The sequence below is a fragment of the Anomalospiza imberbis genome, chromosome 4 (assembly GCF_031753505.1).
Source record: "Anomalospiza imberbis isolate Cuckoo-Finch-1a 21T00152 chromosome 4, ASM3175350v1, whole genome shotgun sequence".
In the NCBI taxonomy this organism is placed as follows: Eukaryota; Metazoa; Chordata; class Aves; order Passeriformes; family Viduidae; genus Anomalospiza; species Anomalospiza imberbis.
In genome coordinates, this window is record NC_089684.1 from 17,540,019 (window position 1) to 17,558,010 (window position 17,992).

At 37.4% G+C, this 17,992-nt stretch overlaps 1 protein-coding gene across 3 annotated transcripts in view; it reads right to left on the reverse strand.

Annotated features, from left to right (window-relative positions):
• FHIP1A (FHF complex subunit HOOK interacting protein 1A) overlaps positions 1–17,992 on the reverse strand; it is an 80,238-nt gene that overhangs the window by 47,901 nt on the left and 14,345 nt on the right. The gene's annotated exons all lie outside the window — the stretch shown is intronic.

Here is a 17,992-nt window from a genome sequence, read left to right on the forward strand (position 1 = left end):
AGCATCCCTCAGCACACTACAAAGAGATTTAAATATCAGTTTAACACACTATGGTAAGAAAAGAGATTCCCCTTGCACCCTAGCAACCATTTAAACAGATTCTGTCATGACAGACTATGTGTATCTGAAATACCGCTTTAATGTTGCTCTGGAAAGAGATGCAAACATTAAAAAATTCAACCTGAGAATGCTAGTATAAATTTTTCAAAATAAAAGACCACATGGAAGCAAATCTGAACCAAATCAGCTTACAAGTGGAGTGACTGAGTTTGTTGCCTCAGACACCAGAATCACCTCTGATCACTCCCAGTCAGTGAATCTTACCAATATTTATTGAGAAACCTTCAAAGCTTGAAAGTTTCTAGAAGAACTGAACAAATTTCTTTAGACTTAGAAAATGCTATATGAGCTGGGGAAAAGCTTCAAAACTGGACTTGCTAGAATAATTACTTCAAATGTGTTCAATTTTTTTTACTTGCTCTGAATAATACGCAGGGCACACAGCGATCATCGTCACAAGCTGCAATGGTAACTGCTTGCATACAAGAGTTCAAGCCATGAGACTTTACTCCTTTACTTTTCTCCTCCAATTCTCTTCCCTTTTACATAGGCCTGAGGCAAATTACTCATCTCAGTTTCTCCCTTAATACAAGGGCCACAGACTTTTGGAAAGCTCTGATTATTATTAAAGCAGTAAGTTGATATTATTTAGTTGACTGTCTGGCCGTTTACCTGTCCCAGAAACTCTCAGAATCCCTATGCACCACACTCTTAGATTTACAGACTACACACTTAGACTTACAGCCCATCACAAACTCCTATTTGGCAAAACATGTCTAAAGCCAGGGCCTACAAGTAATGAATTCTTATCTTACATTCATTTCTACATTTTGGCATTGTGCAAAAGAGATAAGACACAATCAAGGCCCCCTAAATGAAAAAAATTCATACATGAAGTGTTTCAGAACACCAGTGGGAGAATTTCATGCAATGTATGGCTATTATTAGATTGCTATTTTGCTTAGCAGATCAGAGGGTATAATCGGCAGATGATGCAGCCCTGATTTGCGAAGCACAGCCTTATTAAAGGCTAATGAGATAAATGAGTTAAAATTTACATTTTGCTCCACTGATAAGGTTCATTGGCACACTTAACTCCAACACCATGGTTTGAATATTAAACCCACTTATTAATGTCTAGTAAAGCTAATTATAATGCTGAGTGGCATTAAACTATAATAACCAAGCAGGATGTTAGAATCACATCCTTCAGTATTACTGTAGCCCTGAAATAAGTGTTCTGCACCTGGAAATAAATACCTGTTGAGGTCATGCTGGGAAAAAGCACTAGCCTTCTGTGCCTTTTTCCTGATCCTTCTGAGAACTCAAAGCCCTCTTCTTCTAACAATATATGTTAGAAGAAGCAACATCGACATAAACATTGCTCATTACTATGATTTCAACAGCGTCTGTTTGTCTTACTGCAGTAACAGCAAGGATTAATTGACAAATATTTTTGTATCTACAATATATTAAATTACACTTGACATATACTCTCTAATCCTTAACAGAAAAAGAAAGCATGGAGATACTAACAAAATTAACAACAAAATCCTGGAAACCATACCTGTTGGTTTTTTCTCACCCTTTTCCACCACCTTCTGTTAAAACTACAAATATAACTATAAAAACACCTCCATTTTCTGGAAAGGATACTGGAAATACACTTTAGACCTTACATTAGCCTATGTATTTCTATGCCACATCTATTTAAGCACTTAAATGGACAACAATTATTTTTAAGGATATCATAAGACAAGGAGGCCAAGGGCCATAATATTCTTTCCCTTTTAATCTCCACCATGTATTTGTCCTGTGACAGCAATGGAAAGAAGATAAGATGGGAAAATTAAGTGCCAGCTACCCATGGATCAACAGCACCCAGTACCCAGTGTGAGGACTCACATGTGCCAGTCCAGAAACAATTTACAGTCAGAACAAGCTTGAGAAACACATTCCTCTGGGATCTCCTCATCCCAACACAAGAGTGCTGCGAGCTCACCTTCCTCTAGGAGAATCATACACAGGACTACACAACAGCCATCATTACCTTTTCAAAGTAGAATATAAAGAATGACAACAAAAAGCATAAAAACACCACAGTTAAAATCTCCAGTTTTTATTTGTAAGGTAATACTCTAAAGCAGACGTTCATTACACACATAAAAAAGGCACTGCAGAACAATTAGTATTTTTTCTTCTGTGGGGAAAAGTGAAAAGGTACTTGCACTGTGACAGTAAAAGAAACTAGCTGAGCAAATCATGTGTGAAACATTAAATGCAACTGCTTTTTCGAACACGCTTTTGTTCCTTTGAATTTATCACCTGATTTAAACATTTAGCTTGTAACACAATCCGTTCCACTTTTTTCAGCCCAGCTTTAAAATACAGGTGTGCCATATTTCAGCAGCAGAAGCAAAGAAATGCTATGGAGGTCAGAAAAAAAACATTTGGTAGACCGCTTTCTGTGGAGCATTCCACTGCATCCCTGCCTGCAAGAAGCTGTGAGTACTGCCCAGCATCCCCAACCCTGGGCTGCAGCTGGGCAAAAAAAAAAAAAAAAAAAAAAAAAGACAGCAGTCTACTCCAATGGTCGATTCGAGCTGCCACAAGCTCACCAAGCCAGCTGAGCCCTCCACCAGTATGAGTTATGCCAAGGGAACACACAACCTGTCCCCTCTTCCCCACTCGGCCAAGCTGTTCTCATGGGTCCTATGGCACACACCAGGTCCTGAAGCCAGACCTAGAAAAAACTGCTTGTTGAGGGCTCAAAGTATTCCTCACAGAAATGTGTCCTGAAAATGGATACTTGTGACTTTTAAAATGCAGAACCATCAGGTCTCTTTCCCTAAGGGAAAACCCTGCCAGCCTGATGCCACAGGAGCAACTCTCCCTACACAGGTTCTTCCCACAGAGCAGAAAGTGCCTCTGCAGTCTTTTTCCTCCAATACATTGTACTGGATGTGGCTTTTCCCAAGCCATTTTATGAGTATGGTTTGTTTACTAAAAGCATAATCAGATAAGCTCCTCCAATTACTATTTCAACTATGCTAATACTTGGTAGGCATTCTGAATCTAAATGTTTCAATACTTCTCTGCATCTACAATCAACAGATACACCTAAAGCACACTATATTTTTAAAGAAGAGACAGCCAACACCACAGTACTCCCACAGGCAGGGTTGTCAGGAAAAGAAATGTGGTAAATAATTACTTTTCCTAGGTTAACCTGAGTTCCAGACTAGCATTTGTGAGCATCAGTGCCACGGAAAGGCAACTAACAACTCTAGTTTGTATTCTTGTCCAGTAAGGAGTTTTGCCTTATGTGTAAGCACTGACAGTGAAAGTTTTATCATCTCAGGGACAGAAAAAGTAAAGAACACTTATTCAAGTCCAGTAAAATCTCTTCTGCAAAATTCAAAGAAACCAGAAGTCTTTGCTTGGCTACTACTGTTTTTTTAATTATTTCCTTCTTTGACAGATAATGTTCCAAACATAGATAGATGCTGAGCAGCACTGGTGTCAGAATGCAGCACACAGAAACCTCCAGTATAATCCACGCTACAAATAATTAAAGACATCATTCATTGTGTACCATGCTTTCTTATACTGCATTACAGATGTTTGGCAGGAAGGGTGGGGACTATTCTAAACACAGGGCAGCACATTCCTGACAAATCTTTTTAGATTTGATCTTAAGCTTAGCAGTTTAACACACTGAGGTTTCAAAAAGTTCATAAAGATGTTAAAAATACTGCCAGTGTATACTCAGTATTCGTGGCCTGAAGTGACTGAGCTTTTACATAGTCTATCGACTGTGATCTAATTCTTTTTCCACTTCTATTTGATGCCTCAAAGGTGCTAGCAGATCATAACAAAGAATAGTTCATAGAATCAGGAATAAGTTAGCAATAAAGAGAAGATTTTGCAGAAGGTAGTTCATTTTCCCTGGAAATTATTCATAAAAATGGACTAAAAAATATAAACAACTATTTAAGAAACAAACTTCATTAACATATCATTTCTGCAATAATTTTCAAACAAACTAGGTGTTTCTTAAGTAATTCCAGACCTGCTGGTACCCACAGAGGGAATGGAAAAGCCTCAGGCTTAGCTTCCTCTTTAAGTCAGGGAACTCTGTGTAATACCCCTGAAACTTTTCTTCCAAGTTTGATTTTATTTCTTGTGCTCCTGAACTGCCTTGACTGTGTGATCAGAAGCAAAGTTCATGGACCTCAAGATCTTATTTCCTATCATTTCAGTCAGCTGAATTTTTGGAGGATCAGAATACAGTTATGTATTTCTTTATAACTGAGCTGCATTACAACCATGATAAAGAAATGGTAGAAATGTTCTGCTCTGTTCATTACAATCAATAGATTATGCAGCTCGGTCACAAAGCAGAAGGAATTATGAAAAAGAAAGTAATCTTTAAACTATTAATATTGCCAGAACAACTTTTCCTTCAGATATGCATACTCCCACCTCCCAGACACAGCTAATAATGTCAGAAGCTCTGAGATTCATACGGTCAGAATGACTAATATTTACATTAAGCAAATGTATTGCCATAGTAACGTAGACACCACAGAGCTATCTACCTGCCACAGCTCTCTAAATTATTTAGCATGCCAATACTACAGTGACACTGTGTAAATGATCACATTCATTAAGAGCAGAGTATGTGCTGAAAAACTGAATGTTAGACAGCCATATTTATTGCTAGGAAAAAAACAACAGCACCAGTATTCAGAAAAAGAAAGCAGAGAGGTATAGAGGAAGGCTCCAGCCTGAAGCAGAACAACACACCTTTAAAATCTTCATCTAAAAAACATGCTCCCATCTGCATCCCTGTGCAAAGCAGCACAAACAATAATCTCACTTACGGGACCCACTGTGACCAGAACAAATTGAGATTTGAGTTATGTTCTAAACCACATTTTTGGGATAGTCATTAAACTTGTTTAATTTGCATTTTTTGTTGCCAAAATATTTTTCTATGTTGTGGGGTTGCAAGACCTACTGCACAGAAAACAGAAGTAACTATGACACACCCTCAGAACATGGCTGTTTCTTCAACAGTCGACAGATTTATGGTGAGGAGAGAGGTGCAATACTTTGGATGATGGTCTGCCACTTCCCCAAGCAGTAGATGATGGCAGGGATCTGAGCGGTTTGTGTAAGCCACTGTTCTCATCCTGAGTTAAAGCTTTTGGAAACCTCAAGCACTTTCTGCACTACGGATATTTTCCCCTCATCACATGCAATGGCAGAACCAATGTCAGGTGGAGAAAACAAAGGACAGCTCAGGTCAACTCTTGCAACTAGATGGATTTCTTCCTAATTTTCATCAGCTATAGCCCCTTCTTTTGTTGGACACAAATAATATTTTTTCACATTTTTCTTTGAATTCAAAATAACAAAGAAATCACCTAAGAAACACAGTACAAAGATCCAGGCAAAAAATTAACCCAGCCCAGCTCCAACCAATTCCTATTCTCTCTGATTTTTTTAGTTCTTCATAGGCTTAATTTACAGTATGTCAATGTAAGAGAAAGCTTTAAATAATTTCTTCTACTACATTTTTATGGAAGTAAGTCTGGCATACACCCATCTCTTATTATTCATTTGCATTAAAATGCCACAAAGTCTTACTTAAAGACATTTTCATGGCACTAGAAATAATCAAATTGAATCTCAAACCAATAGATTACTGTAACAGAGACTCATGTAGAATTTGATCTTCAGAGACAGAATTTTCAAAACAATGAAGTGTTTGGAACATACTCTTCCCCAGAGAGAATACTGCTTCCATAACAAGAGTCTGCTTTTCTTAAGCAAGTTACTTTAATTAAGAATTGTTCAAGAACTGACTTGATCCTCCACAGAATGTCAGGAAAGTATAGAGACCAGGACCTTGCTCTAAAAGCAGTTTTAGAAAGCAGCCTCATGGAACCCAACAGCCAGACCAGTAAGGGTACTTCAAATATTGGTGCCAGAGAGCACAGGTGTGATGAAGAACACCTAAAGGTTTACTGCTTACAGAGGTCAGGTCATCTGCCAGAAGTATTTAGGTTGTGAACCTCCTTTTGGAGTCTTCACTCAGTATCCCATTTGAGATTGTGAATTTAAGAGAATGTGTGCTGGTTTTAGAGAAATGTCTGCGAAGGATGAATACTGCTCTTAGGACTGTCAAAATATAAAGGATCATATGAGAAGCAACTGACTAGTGGACTAATTAGCAGTAAGGAATAGAATTATGCAAAGCCTCCAGATTCCAGGCAGAGCTATCAATTACATTTACATGTTACAAATCACCTTGCTGATGAAGTGCAAGCTGGAAATAGGAAGTCACCTTCAAGTATTCAGCACCTTAAAACACATTTGTAATGGAGCCAGAGGGGATATCTGCTTAGTTGTTGGAATAATTTAAAATGTGCACTAATACTTGAAATGATTCTATGACAATTGAGCATTCAGCTAAAGTGGCTGAGATAAGCCTTGACAATTCTAGATAAGAAATGCTAAGCAATTAATAGAGGTATCCAAACACTAACCTTTAAATCCACTTAGGCTGAATTTTCTCTTTCAACTTGTATCTTTCAAGCTTTAAACTGAGAGCACTAGGAAAGTCAGTCCTGTTACATAAACCACAACTAATTCTGAACAGAAACCCTGTGTTTTGTTTTTAAGCCAACAGTGAGTAGATGAACCCAAAAAGCAATGGAACACAGAAATAGTGGCTGAATTTCATTAGGTTTGGCTCAGCACCACTACAACAGAATCCAAATTGTTTTCTACAGAACAATTCAAGTAGCAGCAACACAAAGCATTCAGCTCCACAGGAGTCCTTCACGTATCAGATGCGGTACCATTCACAAACTAAGTCTACGTTTCTGCACGTTTCTAGATTATGTCTCCTCACCAACAGGGCAGCACAAACAGCAGAAGAGGCCTTGGCTCTAAGTCCTGCTCAACAAAAACATCTCTATTGTCATCAGCGTGTCCAGCACAAACCCAAAACACAGCGTCATACTTGAAACTGAGAAGAAAACTAACTCTACCTGAGCCCAAACCAGCACACTATGAAAATCCTAGATCTACAGAGCACTTTGTCAAAGAACCAAGTAACTTCATACAAATCAGTTAAGAGCTGATACTGAGGTTTTGTTTGTTTTTGAGGTGTTGCAGTATCTGGGTAAATACAACTTGCAAGAATATCCCATGTGTTCAAATGATTCCTCAAAATCCACAGGAAACGACAGCAAAGACCCTAACTATAGCTGGGGACTGAGACTTTTTATTTTTACTAGAGACCCAACAAACCTACTTCCACATTCTCCTCTCCTTCTCAGCCAGGATGGGAATGGAAACCTTTCTCAGGGTTACCTCAGCCAGTGGCCTCTCTCACCCCGGCAACTGCTTTTATACACAGCAGGGAGACTGAAGAGGTAGAGCAAAGCTTAGTGTTACTCCCTCAAGCTCAGGACTTCACAAGGAATAGAGTCTTTTCCCACTTTGCATGCCAAAACAATTCAAACTCCCTAGTGCAATGAACTATGTCCTTTTCCCCTTCCCTCCAGCCTCCACAATGAAGAAGTATCATTGCTGTGTCCTCTGACAGAAACATCCCACCCAGACTCGGCAAACAGGATTAATGTAGAAAACAAAACCAACTTTTTTTTTTTTTTTCCCCAGGCAAAAAACAATGGGAAGAAGTAAAGGAAGACAAAAACGGAAACCAAAGATAGATTTATATTACTTACAGTGATTAGAACATTAATCAGCCTCTTCTGTACTGTACAGCAGGGATAAAACCCCCACCACCACCCTGCACACACACAGCTACGCATACTCAAATCAACGTACACTCCTGTCAGAAGTTGAGCGGCTGTGTACTTAATACGGAGGCAAATTTACTGAACAGCTATTTCTAAATTCATGTTCAAACCCCCTAAGTGCCACACCTAAAAATCATATCAAGTCCTCCATATCTACAACTTGAACATAAAAACTGCAGTTTGAGATGCAGACATCTTTGTATTAAAAAAAAATTGAACAATTACATGTGCATTAAATAAACCTTACGCCATAAATGTCCTTGATTCTTTATGTGCCAAAACATTAAAAAATAAATCCAACAAATCCCCCACAGAATAAAAAGCAAATAAATAAACAAAACCCCAGACATGGGACCAGCTTACTATACATTATTAAAATGCCACGCACAGTAGGTTGTTAATTTTTCACCTGAAGTAACTGCATAACTTGGTTGGGGAATTATTCAGTTCTAAAACCTCTGTTGCCATTTCATTTCACCTTTCATTTTCTATCATCCACAAGTCAAAATCATGTATGCAGTTTAATGAAAAGTGCATAAGTCCTTGAATACCAGATACAGATAGGATGAGCTGTGAGTGATTCTCACTAAACCTAATAAGCAATAAACCAAAATAACAATTGAAATATACAGATACTAGTATAAACATAGTAAGTCAGTGGTATTTTTATCAAAATGAAAAAATATTTTCTTCTTTCTATAAACCCATGATACACTTTCAATCTTTTTGTCATCTATCCATGCTACGCATCATGAAGATAAATGGTGATTAGTGAATGGAAATCGAATGGTGATAGATGAATGGAAACAGAATGGTGATAGATGAAAAACAACGACACTTAGGAGTACAAGCAGCTTAAAGAGTACTTCGAGTATAAACATAAGTGTATGAGCAAGAAAATAATTACCTATATTCTACAGACAAACATAGCACAGCCCCGGGGACAGATTCCTTTTCTGTGAATGCCCTCATGCTAATAACTGTGCAGGAGTCAGGGTCTGGAAAGGATGCAGAGTCAACTTGTGTCAACTAAAATATTTAACCACAACAGACATGCTTTTACCTGACGAACATAAGTGGGAATCCCACTTGCAGGGATCAGTTGTTCCAACCACTCCCCTACAGACCATTTAAAGACAATTATTCTACATCATGAGATGCTTACTGCTTTTGTATGCTACCACAGCAATTTTTATTAAGAGACTCAACTAAGATGATATACCATACAGGTTTAAAAAGTAAGATGTAAAAAAATATCACCCAACACAAATTCTCTAACTTGGCAAGAGAAGGGGAATGGGATCTATGCCCTCCAGAAGTATCCAGTACTAGGCTTGTTTCAATTAGATTCAAAGCCCATATTTTTTCAGAACACTTAAGGACTCCTGTGAAAGCTAATAGTGACATGGTAAAGGAAACATGCTGACAGAGCACATTGTCCTATTATTAGTAATATGCCTGGCAATACAAAAAGAACAACACATACTTTAAAAACTGCACCTACATGACCTCCCCAGTTTGCATGTTAGAAGACACAGATGTAAGATACATTGCCCTGTGCCAGTTCAGATGTTTTTTCTGGACTATTTGGAAGATAATCATGCAAACACTAAAAAAAAATTCCATAATAATAGGAAAAATCAAAGCATTCATAAAAAAGAATATGTAATTCTGTTCTGGATTTGCTGGTTTTGGTTTTGCTTTTTGTTTGTTTGAGGTAGATTTTTTGTTTGTTTGTTGAGGTGGTTTGTTTGGTTTAAGTTTTTTTTATTTTGTTCCCCCCTCCACACTCAGCAAGTGTTTCAGGAAAAGCCACAAGTTCTGAACAGGGTCATTCATGACACTGATTCAGTTGCTGACTTGCCTTTCAAAAGTGCCAGACCAGTTTTACCTCATTTCTTTTAGGAAAGTAATGCAATGGGACAGTAACTTCATCTCCCAAATTAACTATTGTTGGCTACCCAGCTCTAGGCAGCTGGCTTACTCTGTGCAAGCACTTTATCCCTACCCTCCTACTTGTTTGTATTTCTCAAAATGCAGCATATTACTCACTTTGACTGTAGTTGCTTCCCACATGTTCATTCATCTTAGTTTGTCTCACTGGATTTTTCAACTGCATCTCATTAAATTGCCTGAATTTTTCCTTCTATCTGCATGCTAGGCTGACTTTCAGTGAAATGAAGGTAGATTTACACCAATGAAAGGAAAACAGAATGTAGCTGCATGCTCTTAAACTTTAACAGGCAACAAAGCTTTCTAGGCTATGAATTTTAATACTCAGGGATTAGCAATTCATCTTAGTTTCAGCTGTACCCTTCTAGGACAAAACAGTTATCTAGAGAATCCCTGATAGGTTTTTTACTAAAAGCATTGTTCCAAAAGCTGTAGTGAAGCAGCAGAACAGTTCATGGCTCATACAAGAAAGAGGTCCTATCCCATGTCCCATGTCCCTGGCACACTCACGCTGTAGTTCCTGCTCAGTTCACAAACAAGTCAGTTCAGCAACAGCTTCAGGAAGAGTAAAACAGAAGGAAAGCCACATCACAGCAAACTGGGAACAGAGGCAGCGAGGCTGTGCGGCTGCCACCCTGGGCAGAGACTCCATCAGTTCTTCTGCATCTAGAATTATTCCAGGATTTTTATTACCATAACTGCATATTTAGAGTCAGCAAGTCAGATTCTGAAGACTTAGAGACAGTAATTAATGCTGTGTTAGTTCTTCTGCAATAATGTTAGAATAATTCAAACTTACTAGCAGCAAACATATTCAACTTGTCACCAGAACCACCAGACACCAGGTCTCATCTGATTCTTAACTGACTAATGAAAGAGCAATATTCTCTGCCCTAGTAACCAGTATACCTCTGTTAAGGGACATAAACTGATAAAGGAGATGTAAGGAAACATTATATGAAACACTTGCAGAACTGGACAAAAATTCATCAGATATACTGAGTATGACCACTAAGGAAAACATTCCCAGAGATTGATCTCTTTTTGCAAATCAGTAAAAAATCCTGATTTTTCTGGAGTAAACTTTTCACATCCTTTCCTCTGGAATTGAAAGTGTTCTGGTTTCTCAAAGATTGCTTTCCTGTTTTATTTCTCCAAAATTAAACCTTCAACTCTGCACTGAGCCAGTTCCAAGCTAAACATGACCCTTGGAGGCCAGCAGATCTTCCTGCATCTCATTCACCCCAGCAGCTAAAAGTAGGACTGTGCCCTCCCTACCTGGCCAAAAAGAAAAATAATCATGGAGAAAACAACTCCTTATCTATCCTATCCCCACACTCAAAGGTCTTTGGCACGGAGGGAACCAATTTCAAAACACATCTACTACAGCACCAGTAAATACACTAGCTCCCACCTTAAAATGCTTTTTGGTGTATAGCTGACAGAGTTTTGAAAAGGAAAACAGACTGATAATGTTGCAGCCTTAAAATAAGAGGAGCAGGAAAGTAAGCTGTTCCTCTAAGGCATAATACTTTTCTGACTTGCTCCTGGAATGATGCCTAGCATTACTTCCTTAATCCCAGCAAAATGAAGTTTCTGTCTTGCCATTCATAAATAGCAAAAATTTATGCTGAGGTTTCTGAAGTGTTTTCAGAAGATAAATACTTCAACAACTACTTTGGCTTTTGAAAGATCTTCCCTGCGTCGTGACCTTCCTTAGGACTTGGAACTGAACGATTTCCTTGGTTTTCAAGTCCCTCTCAACTGTTATCATAATTTATAATCCTTCATAAATTGATGAGGCTCCAGCTTTTTAATATTCTCTTGCATTCACTAACGACACTATGACATTTCCAAAGCAGGGGACTACTAGTCCATACAGTTTTTGCCCAGTATCACATTGTAGCCTACTTACTCACTAGAATCACCCATAGGATGGAGATTATAGCCAGAGTGGTTTAAGAGTGTTTTTTTAAATTAGAAGGTAACTAATTAGACCTTCAATGACTGTACTGCAACTTAAATGCTAAAGTTACTGAATTCACATGTAAAAACTTCACTACCAAAGCCTCTTTAAAAGATTCACCTTTCAGTTCCAACTGGTTGCTCAAGGGTACCTGAACAATTATATCATGAGGCTGAATTGAAGGTTCCTTTCTCCAGCATTTCCTACAACAGTAATACTCAGCTGCTGGTGTGTAGAAAGTGTATTTTGCATAGGTCACTTAAGAATCCACAACTGATTTTACAGATCAGCAATGTAATTTCAACACACAGAGAGAACAAACTCTCAACTCAAGCAAAGCTCATTAGGATGTAAAAACAATCAGCAAAACTGATTAAATATCAACATCCTGAGATAAGGTTGAAGGGTAGGGATTTTTTAAATGTTGTTACATGTCTTTTCAGTATAAGTGGGTAGTCATTAAGTGTGAACAACAGTTATAAAGTGAAAAAAATGCCGTTGAACAAAATCAATATTAAATGGTACTTAGACCAATTTAGTTTGTAGTATCCCTTTTTATATCTGAAGAATCACAAACTGTTTCAGAAAGCACTCAGATTTAAATTGATGTAGTGATTAAACTAACTAACACCAACAGCTCTTCAGTGAAACAAAATATTAACATTGGTAAAGTAAGTCACAGAGTAGTACCAATCAAGTCAACGAGTTACAGGAATTTTATCTAGAAGAACACTTTTGTTCAAAGTTTCAATATCATTTCAGATTAGCCTCCTTCTGTGGTAGGGTAGTCACCAAGATTTTCCCTTAGCAAAAGATTCAAGCAAAGACATTCATATATTGCCATACACCAACTCTGTGCCACACCTAGAACACAGTGAGAGACTTTCCCTTCCTCTCGAATATTATGTTTCTACTAGGAGAGAGGCAAAAACCCCATGTGTTTCATAAAGCAGTTTCTGTGCAAGCTGCAAAAAAAAAAAAATCTTCAAATGAGTCTAGTAGTCAGCTGCACACCTTTGCAATACATGAAACAGCCTACAACAGAACAGCCTGTGTATAAAATGCACTGTAGCACTTCACTGGAAGTAAGGGGGGACTTTCAAATTGACTGGACATAAAAAGAATACTAAAATAAATCATATTGCAAACTACATGCTAGTTTCAATAAGCAATGTCCTTCAGGAATGCATTAGATTTTAAAATTCACTTTCACCTTTTGTGGGTTAAAATAAGCTACAGTTTATTTTAGTTAACAGAGCCACAAAGTACGATGGAGCAAGTATTCAGCTTTGCTTGCATTTTGCAATCTTGAGCATGCATATGGCAATGGAATCAATTACTTTACTCCCACCCAATTTCTTCACTTTAAATCTCAAGCACTGCCAGAAAATCTCTTTAATCTAATCCGGATAGCAAAAAGGTTTATCCTATTTCCTCTTCAATAATGTTATACTTTTAGTGTACAAATCCTTGTTTTAAAAGACATACAATAGAAATACTCAATGTGCATTTCACACATTGAACTTAATATGAAACAAAGGCCACGGTACACTTCCAGTAGGTGACAGATTAGTTTTTCATCAATCCAATTCTATTTGAAGCAAACCAGAGTTTTAAAAAAAATCTGTGAATCCAGAAAGTTAAATGACAATACACTTCCATAGCTCTGAAATATACAATACGCAGAGTCCTTAAAAAAAATAAAATTAGTATGTGATACACAATTTAGACACCCAAAACTTGGACCTTGCATTCTCCTCCCACTGGACAGCTCTTCTTGCCATCTCTATTCCTGCACAAGTGATAATTTGTGACAAATTATGTAACTCATTAAGGCCATAAGAGTTAGCAAAAGCACTGATGATTTTTTAAACAATTTTCAAAGAAAAAGACAAAACCCATGGAATTTATATAATGGAAAGACTACTAAGTAAGACCAGGAACTGCACATGGCCAGGAGCACTGCCATATGCATGGACTATTAACATGTTCTCCGGCCCCCTTGTCTCCCATCAATTCCTACTCTGAGGACAGCCTAATCTCAAAACCCTCAGTGATCCCCACTGCACCATATACAACAAATACATCAAACATCTCCATTGCTTGGCTCATGAACAAGCAGCTTGTCTGAAAACAGCTACAGAGAGATTTCTAAGATACGTTTCTGTTCACCCCAACTGATTCTAACACTGCAAAACCAAATCAAAACCTAATCAACATTTAGCCTTTCAATTCAATCCATTCTTGCAGGCCAATATATTAACAGTATATCTTACTCTTCCTCTCTTTCATTTATTCCAAGTTTATATTTTGAAATAATAATAATGCATACTTTAAAACAATTTAACTAATCCACACTAGCTTTACCTGAAAACCATTTTTGTCTTAAAAAATATTGGGATCTACAGAACAATGATGCACAGGAAAACAGTGTCAACTGAGAATTTGATCCTTCAAGATTTTGTTCTACAATCTTATTTTGCATTAATCTTTTTCCTTCTAAGATAGCAGTCACCACAATGGTGGGCTTTTCCTCCAAATTAAACGCAAAACCACTATGTTGATAATAATCAGTTTTATTATGGAAAACATGATTACTTTTTTCCTGGTTTGCTTTCTGTGGTTTCTTTATGTGTATCATAAAATCTCGGAATTTCTAACATCACATTAACCAAATCTCCTTTATTCAGAATGGTTACATATTCCCTTAGGTTTTATAGGGCCACTACCAAGGACAATTTGCCCTGATTTAGTACTAAAGTGTAGCCAATTTGGAACAATATCTGCTTACCATGTTTACTTCCATGAGACCAAAGTTAAGAAAAACAGTGGTCACTAAGATCAGAAAACCAGTCATACTTTTCCATTTCCTCGTGCCAGTGGCCTCTATCCACCATCACACACTGCTAACTTCCCTGCACTGTACTTAATTCTTCAGGGCAAAATACACACTTACCTAATTAAACTCAAGACACAAGCAAAGACAAGTAAATCAAGATGGTTGGACAAAACATTCTTTATGACATACCCAGGAACTTTACTCACATTGTGTGATACATACACAAGTTTTTTCCTTGTTTACATACACACACATTTTTTCCTTGTTTATCTTGAGCTGAGAAAGAAAAAACACCTTATGCATTATGAAAGCCATGTATACATCTTTATAGTCTGTGAATTGCCAAGTGGATGTGTCCTTTACAGACCTCTCCCTCAGCATCACAGGGAAAGCAAATTTGTATGTTAGTGTACAGTGATGAAAGATTAGAAATCAGAACCATTTGAATTATTTATAGAACATCACAGATTCCTCAAAAAGGCCATGTGAAGTAGCCTGCAACTTGTCCAAAGAATTCTATGAAAGAGTAAAATCGTGTAATAGCTATTTTCTGTTAATTTTAACATTTTGTTAAATTCAAGGCAGTTTAAAAAATACCTGCATCAGTAAAACAGGATCTTCCTCTATAATATTCATTTCAGGTAACAGTCAGTAACCAAGTTTTTACCAGCTTGCTCCTAAGATCAAACTCACTGCTGAATGAAAAAGATATTTTCCTCCACACAAGTCTGAGTCTTCACAATTTTTATAATGAGAAGAAACTCAAAACTCTACAAACTGACGCCAGGAGAAAAAGAAAAGCAACAAAAAACTACAAACAAACAAACAACCCCCACACGCAACTCAGGAAGAAGACAGCTGAAAGGAAGCATGATCCTAAGGTACTCCATATAAACTAATGGAACTTTTTCACCTTGTGTCTTTTGTCATTCTGAAATTCCAACTTGAAACTATTAAAGTCTTACTTAGAAGGGTTTAATTGAAAACAAAAATATATGGGAACATATTTGTTTCAAATGCATTAATATTTTCCAATAAAAAACACTAAGTATTTAATACCAGCTGGGCCTAGAGTTGGTAATCACAGATACCTAACAATTTTAGACTAGATACTAAAGCTCTTGTGTTAAGGAATTAGGGGTTTCTTTCACTACTGCTGTTAGCTAAACCAACAGGAATCCAAACATACTAGTAAGATTGAAGAGTTTCACAAACACAGAATAGGAAGAAATGAGAGAACAACTCCACATCATTGCGTTGGTTCATGTCACTTCCTGCCATCGGTGACTGTATTGCCTTTCCATTAGCATAACTAGATTTTAAGTCAGGGAAAAAACAAACAGCTAACTGAAAGCTTTGCACTGCTAGAAATAAAGTTATAGAGTAAGACCAGACTCTAGTTTAAATTAACAATTTTTACTACTTAGTTTTCTCTCTGGAGAAGGAAATAGATTTGTCTTTATTGAGCAAGATATTATATTCTAATGCTACAAACCATCTGAAGAACTCTTACCTACAGCAACTGATGGTCAAACAGTCACTTTGGCAACCAAAGCTGCTTCCATACAGCTACAGAATCATGGATTAGATGTAGGTCAGTTCGTGTAAAATCTAATACTCAATAAATTTTGGATAAGGTGCCATGAGTCTTGGGAATATGTAGTTCTTCCAAACACCATGCTAGATAAGCTTTTAGACGAGGCTTGATATTCAAAAACATTCTAATGATCTGGGTTTAATAAAACAGGTTTGCAACACTGTCAGAGTTGCCAATTTATTCAGAGAGTGGAAACAATAACATACTGAATATTTGGAAAGCATCAGACTATCTGATGCTTCCTAAAAATACTTTGATATGATACTTTGGTATCTTTTATAAGCTATTACAGAGAAACCAGATGCCTCCTTAATCCTTACAGAGCAGCACAGGTTAGGATGAGAAGAACAAGATCCTTGTTTCCCACTTGACAAAACGGTCTCCCATCAGCACCAAGAATTGCAACAAACTGCATCAAAAAAGAGGTAGAAGCACTACAGGGGAGGGTAAGACCAGACACATGCTACGTGAAAGGTTGCTGAGAGATGGTGTTCATTTTCATTAAGCAGATGTTTGGTGGTTCAAAAATAACAAAAAAGGCACAAGAGTTTACCAGAAAGTTAATACTGAATTATAATCTACCAGCTATTTGTATTTTTTCTAATCAATTTGAAAGAAAATCTAGGTACATATAAAACAGGAACTAGTGGTTATTATAAAGTATCATTTCATATTTCTTCCCCTTTCTAATGTTGTTTGACTGGTATAAATGCTCCACCTGATACAACAAATACAACTTGGGAAACCAAGCACACTGTCAGGTTTCCTGTGATTTCAAACTTGTCTGTACTAATCCCAGTCTCATTTCACACCCACACATCAGGCTCCCTCCCTAACTAGCTTGGGCTTCTCTTCTGTACACAGCTTACTTATGACAATCTTGCAATTAACACCCACATCTGTGGCAAGCACACATCTCCTCCCCAAATGATGCCAACTCTTCTATGAAACATTAAGTCTATGAAAACCACACCCCCCCTTTCATGCTCTTTCATCTGGCCCTTTTGCAAACTGAGAATAAGCATCTCTTGGGGAGGTGATTCATAAGTGTTCAGCCCTTTTCACATTGTAAAACAGCTTATCTAATAAAACACAGCACATGTACAATGTTGCATCAAGAACCAAACAATATTCATGCTTGTAGATCAGATTGGGGAAAAGACTTATCTGAATTTTCATCTGTCAGCTAACTAGTTTCACTGCAGAGTAAGATAAAGTAAGATGATCCAATGACAAGCCAAAGTCTAGGACCTCTGCCCCTTATTCAGCTTTTGTTGTAAAAGGTTTTCTAAAGTTTCTGTGCTCAATTTTTAAGCTCAGATAGAGGATACTAGTCTTTTCTCCTTCAACTCTTTTTTTGTATCTTAATTGTACCCTTTAGAGTCAGGAAGAAAAAAGAAAGCGTACATTCTTCAGATGACAAGCATTTCAATTATTCCATATCCTGTAAGCCAAATAATGTGGAGATATTCTGAAACAAAAAATCAAAAAAAAGCGGAATCTTGCCAGCTCAAGAATATCCTGGTGTACAGGCTGTTGGGCTCTCATCAGTGTGCCACGGGAAATCGACCTCTGACTTACAGGGTATGTAGGTCACAATATATTTATTGCTCTCCAGAAGTTACAAGGCACTAAAAGACAGCTAAAGCACCTTTGATAATTGCTAATTTCATTTTACATGTAAACAATTACGGTGATTGCCACTGGAATATCGCACAATAGTTACACTGTACAGG